Source organism: Pseudorca crassidens, chromosome 5 (genome assembly GCF_039906515.1).
Source record: "Pseudorca crassidens isolate mPseCra1 chromosome 5, mPseCra1.hap1, whole genome shotgun sequence".
In the NCBI taxonomy this organism is placed as follows: Eukaryota; Metazoa; Chordata; class Mammalia; order Artiodactyla; family Delphinidae; genus Pseudorca; species Pseudorca crassidens.
Genome location: NC_090300.1, coordinates 17532819 through 17541830, shown reverse-complemented (window position 1 = coordinate 17541830; position 9012 = coordinate 17532819). Strand labels below are relative to the sequence as shown.

Here is a 9012-nt window from a genome sequence, read left to right as displayed (position 1 = left end):
CACCCTATCCCCCATCCCACCCATCTAGGTCATCACAGAGCACCGAGCTGAGCTTCCTGTGTTTTATAGCATGTTCCCGCTAGCCATCTATTTTATGCAAGTAGTATATATATGTCAATCCTAATCTCCCAATTTGTCCCACCCTCTCCTTCCCCCTCTGTGTCCACATGTTCATTTTCTATAGCTACCTCTCTATTCCTGTCCTGTTAATAGGTTTGTCTGTACCATTTTTCTAGATTCCACATATATGTGTTAATATATGATGTTCTTCTGGCTTACTTCACTGTGTATGACAGACACTAGGTCCATCCACATCTCTACAAATGACCAAATTTCGTTCCTTTTTATGGCTGAGTTACATTCCATTGTATATATGTACCTCATCTTGTTTGTCCATTCATCTGTCATTGGACATTTAGGTTGTTTCCATGTCCTGGCTATTGTAAATAGTGCTGCAATGAACATAGGGGTACATGTGTCCTTTTGAATTATGGTTTTCTCTGGTATATGCCCAGTAGTGAGATTGCTGGGTCATATGGTAGTTCTATTTTTAGTTTTTAAGGAACCTCCATACTGTTCTCCACAGTGGCTGTATCAATTTACATTCCCACCAACAGTGTAAGAGGGTTCCCTTTTCTCCACATCCACTCCAGCATTTATTGTTTGTAAATTTTTTGATGATGGCTATTCTTACCGGTGTGAGGTGATACCTCATTGTAGTTTTGATTTGCATTTCTCTAATAATTAGTGATGTTGAGCATCCTTTCATGTGCCCCTTGGCCATTTGTATGTCCTCTTTGGAGAAATGTCTATTTAGGTCTTCTGCCCATTTTTGATTGGCTTGTTTGCTTTTTTGTTATTGAGCTCCATGAGCTGTTCGTATATTTTGCAGATTAACTCTTTGTTGCTTCATTTGCAAATATTTTCTCCCATTCTGAGGGTTGTCTTTTACATTTGTTTATGGTTTCCTTTGCTGTGCAAAAGCTTGTAAGTTTAATTAGGTCCCATTTGTTTATTTTTATTTTCATTACTCTAGGAGGTGGGTCAAAAAAGATCTTGCTGTGGTTTATGCCAAAGAGCGTTTTTCCTATGTTTTCCTCTAAGAGTTTTATAGTGTCCAGTCTTACATTTAGGTATTTAATCCATTTTGAATTTATTTTGTGTATGGTGTTAGGTAGTGTTATAATTTCATTGCATCTGGATATACGCCCAGGAGTGGGATTGCTGGATCATATGGTAATTCTATTTTTATTTTTTTGAGGAACCTCCATCCTGTTTTCCATAGTGGCTGCACCAACTTACATTCTCACCAACAGAGTAGGAGGATTCCCTTTTCTCCACACGCTCTCCAGCATTTGTTAGTTGTAGACAGCAAAACATTTTTAAAGGCAAGGTGAGGGAGGGATGTGGTTGGTTGTTGCAAACTTTTTCGTGTAGGAATCCTTTGTTTTTGCAGCTGTCCACGTAGGTCAGATCACCATGTTCCTGTAAATCTCCCATAAGACAAATTTTATTCTCTATTCTGCAACTTTTTACCTCTATATGAGTAGAAAAGTGTTATACCCTGAAATGTCAGCCTTGAGAATGGGCTATCCTGTATATTTCAGGCTATAGGCAACATTCTTAACTTGAAGCAAAAGTAATACCAAGGTTAAAGTAAAAGAAACACATCTAATATCAAGTCAGATTTGTTCTTCCTTATTACATCTTGAGATATAAACGTACCTTTTGGCCCATCTTCCCCTTGACAATTCATTTGGCTGCCCTTTGATTGAGACATTCTTTCTCCCTCCCCTTTAATAGAACTAACATGCACACTCCCCAACTTTCTTATCTGTCTGCAGGCTTAACAGAACTTGCAAGTCTTTCCTGGACCACATGCCAACAGAAGAGAAAACCTGGACACAGGACAGATGTATTTGCAGGTTTGCACACGGGACTCAATCCAGAGGCTGCATCTCCAAGAGCAAAAAAATAGAGGATAATATTAGCTTTACTTTGCTTTGTTGTTAAGTGAGTACAACAAAAAGGGGCTAAAATCAATGACACAGTGACCATCTAGAGAATGAAGAACGTCACGTTGTGCTGTGCCCTGTTGGGAACAGTGAGAGGCATTGGATTTGCTATAAATTTTGAGGAAGAGTTTGTCTTGGTCTGTGAATCGGTCAAAGTCTGTTCACAAACAGACTTTAGGAACCATCCAGTGAGACAAGTGCTTACGTGTTCCCGCCATTTCTGCAGTGTGCATATGTTTGTTTTTTTGAGGTGGGGTGCTTTATTACTCAAGTTCTTTCTAATATTAGAGCATAGATTTTTTTTGGTAAAAAATACATAACATTATATTTATCATGGTAATCATTTTTAAGTGTACAGTTCATTAGTGTTAAGTATAATCATATTGTTGTGCAACGGATGTCTAGAACTTTTTTTCTTGGAACATAAATCTTTGGAACTCAAGCCAGATTATTTGGCTCCTGTAACTTATAGCTTAAAAACATATGAACTTTTACTTTTGTTTATGTTTTGACAATGAGAGCAAATTCACATGTGTGTGAAGGGAGCAGGGAGTTAGGAATACAACAACAGGTCAGCTTAACCATTGTTACTGGACCCCCATCTTGTGGCAGGTGCTGTTCTGGGCCTCATGAAGTATGTGAAATCTCAACAATATGAACAGGAGCCTCAAGGCCAGTACAGGCCCAACAATTCTTCCCAGAGCATGTCCTATGTATTAGGGGTCTCCTGAGAAAAAGAAGCAATAAAATGTATATATGTATATAAAAATACCTGTGATAAGTAATTGACTCACATGATTATGGAGGCTGAAAAGTCCCAAGGTCTGTAGTCAGCAAGCTGGAGATCCAGATGAGCTGATGTTTCAGTTTGATTCTAAAGGCAGGGAAAGACTGATGTCTCAGCTCAAAGTAGTCAGGCAGGAGGAAGTCCCTCTTGTTCTTTTTTATTTATTATTATTGAAGTATAGTTGATTTACAATGTTACATTTTTTTCTGGTGTACAACATAGTGATTCAAAATTTTTATAGATTATATTCCATTTAAAGTTATTATAAAATATTAGCTATATTGTGCTGTACATTATACCTCTGTAGCTGTACATTATGCTGTACATTATACCTTTGTAGCTTATTTAGTAGTAGTAGTTTGTGCCTCTTTAACCTCTTCCCCTCCCTTGCCCCTCCCCCTTCCCTCTCTCCACTGGTAACCACTAGTTTGTTCTCTGCATCTGAGTCTGTTTCTGTTTTGTTATATTCCTTCATTTGTTTTCCTTTTTAGATTCCACTTATAAGTGATAACATATAGCTTGTGTCTTTATATGACTTATTTTACCTAGCATAATACCTTCCAGGTCTATCCATGCTATTACAAATGGCATAATTTCATTCTTTTTTGTGGCTGAGTAGTATTCCATTGTGCACACGCACGTGTGTGTGTGTGTATATCACATCTTCTTTATCCATTCATCTGTTGATTGACACTTAGGTTGGTTCCATGTCTTGGCTATTGTGAATAGTGCTGCTATGAACATAGGGGTTCATGTATCTTTTTGAATTATAGTTTTGTCCAGATATATGCCCAGGAGTGGGATTGCAGGATCATATGGTAGTTCTATTTTTAGTTTTTTGAGGAACCTCCATACTCTTCCACAAATTTACATCACCACCAACAGTGCATAATGGTTCCCTTTTCTCCACATCATTTCTAACACTTGTTATTTGCAGTCTTTTTCATTTACTTGATCTTTCTATTTAGTTCTTCAGTGGATTGGAAGAGGCCCACTTAAAAAGAGAGGATCCATCTGCTTTACTCCTTTACCAATTCACATGTTGATCTCATCCAGAAACACCCACATAGACACATCCTGAATAATTACGCCAAATGTCTTGGCACCTTGTGGCTCATTCAGATGGACACATAAAATTAACTATCACACTGTGGTTATCACTGTTTCCAAGATGACTTTGGGGACCGTGGGCAAATTTAACAGCTCTGTGACCTTAGACAAGTTATTTAACCTCTCTGTGCCTCAGTTTCCTCATCATAAAGTAAAGATGATAATTGTTCCTCTCTCATTGAGTTGTCTTAAGGATTAAATGAATCAGTATTTGTAAAACACTTAGAAGGGTGCATGGCAAGTTTTAAGTGTAACATGTGCTAAATGCAATTTTAACAAATACCCAAAGCTCTGTATTTGTTTTGATGTGCAGTACAAAGAAATATAATTGGCATGATTTCAGGGATATTTTTGCTTAGGATGAGGGTAAATAAAAAACATTAAGTTGATTTAAAGACAAATATTAAGTAAATACTAGTATAGGATGTACGCAAAATGGTTAAAAAAAATGAGAAAGTGGAAAGTGAATGATTAGGTTTTGGAAATACAGTGAATGAGAAAAAATAAGGTCATATCTACGGTGACCAAACAACGACAGCCTGCTTTTCTGAGAGATTTCCTGAGACGCAGGGCATTCAGTGCTAAAACCAGAAGAATTCCCAGCAAACCAGGACATTTGGTCTATCTATATAACTACAGTTTGGTATTTATCCCACAAACATTTATTGAGCACCTGCATCATTCCAGGCACTGGGGGCTTCCAAAGAGCCTCTAAGGAGTTGGCAGTGGAATGGACCCTTGGTTCTGCTCTTGCTACTGTTATGTCTGACTTTAAGCAGAGCTCTTCATTTTCACTCCATCTGTTTCTTAGTCTGCAAAGGAAGTGGTTGGAATAAATGATCTCTAAATCCCTTCCAACACTGGGGTTCTTCAATATGAAGCACACAGGACATCTGTTACTGCTAAAATCTCTACTCCCACTAATGTCCAGGGTGAGAAAAGAACAATGAGCAAAGAATGCATGTGATTCTTTTCTTAGCTCGCAATTCCAGCCTGAGGTAGGGGAGAAAATGAATGTAATTGAGACTCTCCCCTCTCCTGGGGTCCCAACCAACCACCACCATGACACACTAGGATCCTTTGAAAAGATCTCAATAATGCTTGTTGTCAGGAAATTGGTAGAAGAGAGCCTTCCTTACAGGTTTAAGCAAGTAAGTTTCCATGAGAAGCACCTGAAGAGTTCATCAGAGGGAGAAGAGATGTTTATGATGCTCAGAGATACAGGGTGCTCCAACAGTGGTTGTGTTTGGAAATGAAAAGGAATCTTTGGTGGTAGGAATAGGATAGGTGATTTAATCAGTTAAGAGGCTCTTGTTTGGAGCCTTATTTGTCTTCATCAAATGACCTTTTGGAGTTGGCAGTTTCAGGCAAGTTATGTTTCATAAGAGTGTATCTCCTTGACCATCTGACTTTGTGTAAAATCATCTTACAGTTATGTCTTGGAAAAGCTATCTCACACAAATCATTATTTATACAAAATTTTTCCAGAATCAGTTTAATGTAACAAATGTCTATTGACTGCCAGTTATGAGCTCAGTTCTGTGAAGTCAGAAGAGCAATGAGGATCTCAGTTGCTGGGAGCCGTAGCTAAGGAAACATGACAGGAATCCAATCATCCCATTATACTGATGATGTTATTTGTGGAAAACCTGAGGATTTTTATCTGGAACAAAGGTTCACTTTGTATGAGATATGGCAGACAGCAGAGGCTTTGGGTATGGAAAGTCTAAGTTTCTAGGCTCAGAGAACTTAATTCTCAGGAGTCAGGTCTTTTTTCATAATGAAATTCTAAGACTTGATATGCCCAGACTTCTTCCAGGCAGCATTCTCTCTGATTATAGTTCCCCTGAGTTACTGGTGTTTAGAATCATAACGTTGAGAGAGAGAGAGATTATGAAAACAAGTCCATGTCAGTGGGGGTATAGCTCAGGGGTAGAGCATTTGACTGCAGATCAAGAGGTCCCTGGTTCAAATCCAGGCACCCCCTGCATATTCTTCATGCCTTAGAAAAATATGTATTGATTTTGACTTTTATCTTCTGTGGCTCATGGCTCTTTGAATAATCACTAATTTCCCTTTTGTATATGCCAGGTGGCAGACTATGTTCTTTATGTTAATTACCTCCTTCATTTCTCACCAAAATTTTACAAGACACATTATCTCCATTTTGCATGAGGAGTCTGAGACTTGGAGATGCTACAAAGCTCAGGTTCAGGATTTGAACTCAGAGCATGGTTCTCAATGACTTCATTATACTACTCATTCTGTTTTCCTTCTGTTAAAATCTTTGTCACAAAATTCCACTTAGCAATGCTCCCAAGGTGCTAGAACTGTCCATAGAGTTTTAGAACATTTGGCTGCAGGGCAAACCCAGTAAATTAGTGATGGTGCCCACACTTTACAGTGTCCTGGGGGCAGTCAGGGAATAGAGACCTTGTTCACAGAGCACTGGATAAACATGAACTGGCCTAAAGTTTAGGGAACTGCACTCCTTTCCTGATCTAAAGCTTGAGGACTTTCTATTACCTTTCCATCCCCAGTTCATTGCCTGCAGCGAGCACTCCACCTAGGGTGCCTGCATTCCGGAACCAGGCTGGGGCCAGAGGTCAGGGCTTAGTCTAGGTTTAACTCCTGCCTGCAGCTCAGGCACTGCTGCATTTTAAAATCAGCTTGAATGACATACACTGAGCCCCTACTACATGCCAGAATTGTGCAAAGTGTGAACCCAGAAGTGAATAAGACACAGCCCCTGGACTCAGTGTGCTCTCAGCCAAGGAAGCAGGCCTGTAAAATAAGAAAGCAGACAGCTGTGAGCTGGACCGAGCTGGGCCAGCTTCAGGAATGCAGAGGAGGCAGCTATTACCTCTGTCCAGAGGAGGGAGGTTACAGGAGGCTTCCAAGAGGAGCTGATGGCAAGTCAGGGTCTCATAGAAGAACAGTATCGCACCAGAGGGAGGGTGGAGGAGAGGCAGGGGTGCAGTGAGTGAGGGTTGGGTCCCAGGCAGAGAAAACTGCATGGGCAGAGGCTGGAGCCAGATGGATGCAGTTGGAGGCAGCTGGAGCACAAAATGTGCTATGGGGAGTGTCAGCAGAGGAGGCTGAAGCTGAGGAGGCAGACAGGGATCAAAATGTAAGAACTCTTGTGCTGAGAGTCTTGCAGTTTATCATGAAGGCCTTTAAGAGGAGTGGACTAGATGCACTTAGTTTTAAAATGACTGCTGTGGGAGCAGTAGGAGATGGATGTCAGGGGTGGAGGCTGGGAGGCCATTTAGGAGGTGGTGGCACTGTGGTGCCAGGGTGGGAGTGGGATTAAGTGATGTCAAAGCTAAAATCAGCAGTACCCAGTGATTAACTTGCACTGGGAGGAGAGGTTGGAAGAAGTTGAGTTATGTTACATGCTTTGGCCAAATGACAGTACACAGTGGTGTCACCAACCAAGACAGGGAGGAGGTTGATCAGATGGTTACATAGGCAGGCCTGGCACCCAGCTCTGAGCCCACAATGAAATCTTGGCCCCACCACCTCCCACCTGCATGGCCACTCTGTGCCTCAGTTTCCTTACTTGCAAAATCAGTATGCTAACAATAATACCTGTCCTGTGGGAGTTTTTGGTGAAGATTCAGCAGGAAGTTATGGCTAGAACTTTTAGTACTGAGCCTGGCACATAGCAAATGTTTAGTAAATATAGACTATTATTATCACCACAAAGCAAAATAAGAGTAGATGCAGGTTTGAGCAGGAAGACAGCAAATGTAATTTGGGGCACACTGGGTTTGCAACTGAAGTTTCTGTAGAACCTCAGAGTGGAGCAGCTGGGAAGGGTCGTCTACAGCACTCAGAGAGCTGTGAGCTGGAGCTCTGGGGGCTGTGGGCTCCTTAGCTTCACAGCAGCTGCCAGGCTTCATCAGGGAGAACTTACTGCAGTGACAGAGATTTCCTTGACCTTTCTTCTCAATCTTGGAGATACACAGATTGAAAGTTCTCAGACTGGAACTCAAGGAACTAGGAGTCAGTGGTGTTCAAAGGTGAATTTTGGACTTAACTGTTTTTTTTTCCAGCTGTAAATGAGACTGTTCACCTGGATGAGATCCCCTTGAAAATCTGATGAAATCATGTACAATATACAATCCATGCACACATACAATATTTGCCTGTAATTCAGAGTTGTACATAAACCTCTGTAGTCCAGTTGTGTTTCCCAGTTAAGACCCCCTCCATGTCCAATACTTAATGGCAGCCCATGATATTTAGAACATTCACTGATGTGCCTGGAGATTTATGGGCAGTTGGTGGTGTATTTTAATCGCTGGAGGGTTAGACTGAGAATAGAGCACTGAGCTTTAAGTTCTGAGAAGAGAATGAACATACATGCTATGGGAAAAGTATGAGGTGACATGGCTAGAAGGGAATCAGGCATGAAATTAAATCTAGCAGGAATCTCAGCCACACAGATATTTATGAAGTATGATGAAACTCATACAAGTGGAATAAGGACTTATAGGGGGCATTAATAGCATCAGGGGGTATAGCTCCGTGGTAGAGCATTTGACTGCAGATCAAGAAGTCCCTGGTTCAAATCCAGGTGCCCCCTGTTTTTTTTCTTTTGTTCTTCCTGGCAGCTTCTTTAAAAGACTGGATCTAGGGTGAGTTAAGCAAGGTGCCTAGGGCTCAAAATTTAAGGAGGCACTCACTCTCAGGTTCATGGAGGCGCCTTGGCTTATTAATTCCCTCACAGTAGAACTATGTGTTCATGTAAACACACCCTGCCTGCACTAGACACACACAAACACAGCCACACACCCAAAGACACCCCCACACCAGATGTCCCCCAATCACAAACACACACAGTCACACACAGACACACCAATAGACAAAAATACACACACACATGCACTTTCTCATATGTACCTTTATTTCTCCGGTCCTGTATATTCAGGTCTTATCAAGCAGAAATTTCCAGCTTCCTTTGTACAAACTTTTTATCTTTTAGTAATTTTAGAGTTACAGAAGAGTTTTAATGATAGTACAGAGAGGTTCCCCTATAACTTTCACTCAGCTTCCCCTAATGTTGACAAGCTTACATAACTGTGGCATATTTCT

The 9012-nt window shown here is 40.8% G+C and overlaps 2 non-coding genes across 2 annotated transcripts; both read left to right on the top strand.

Moving 5' to 3' along the window:
* The first annotated feature begins 5827 nt into the window (after positions 1-5827).
* On the top strand, positions 5828-5899 carry TRNAC-GCA (transfer RNA cysteine (anticodon GCA)). The gene has a single exon. It is a non-coding gene; the product is annotated as a tRNA-Cys (tRNA).
* Positions 5900-8431: 2532 nt separating this feature from the next.
* TRNAC-GCA (transfer RNA cysteine (anticodon GCA)) lies at positions 8432-8503 on the top strand. The gene has a single exon. It is a non-coding gene; the product is annotated as a tRNA-Cys (tRNA).
* Positions 8504-9012: the final 509 nt, after the last annotated feature.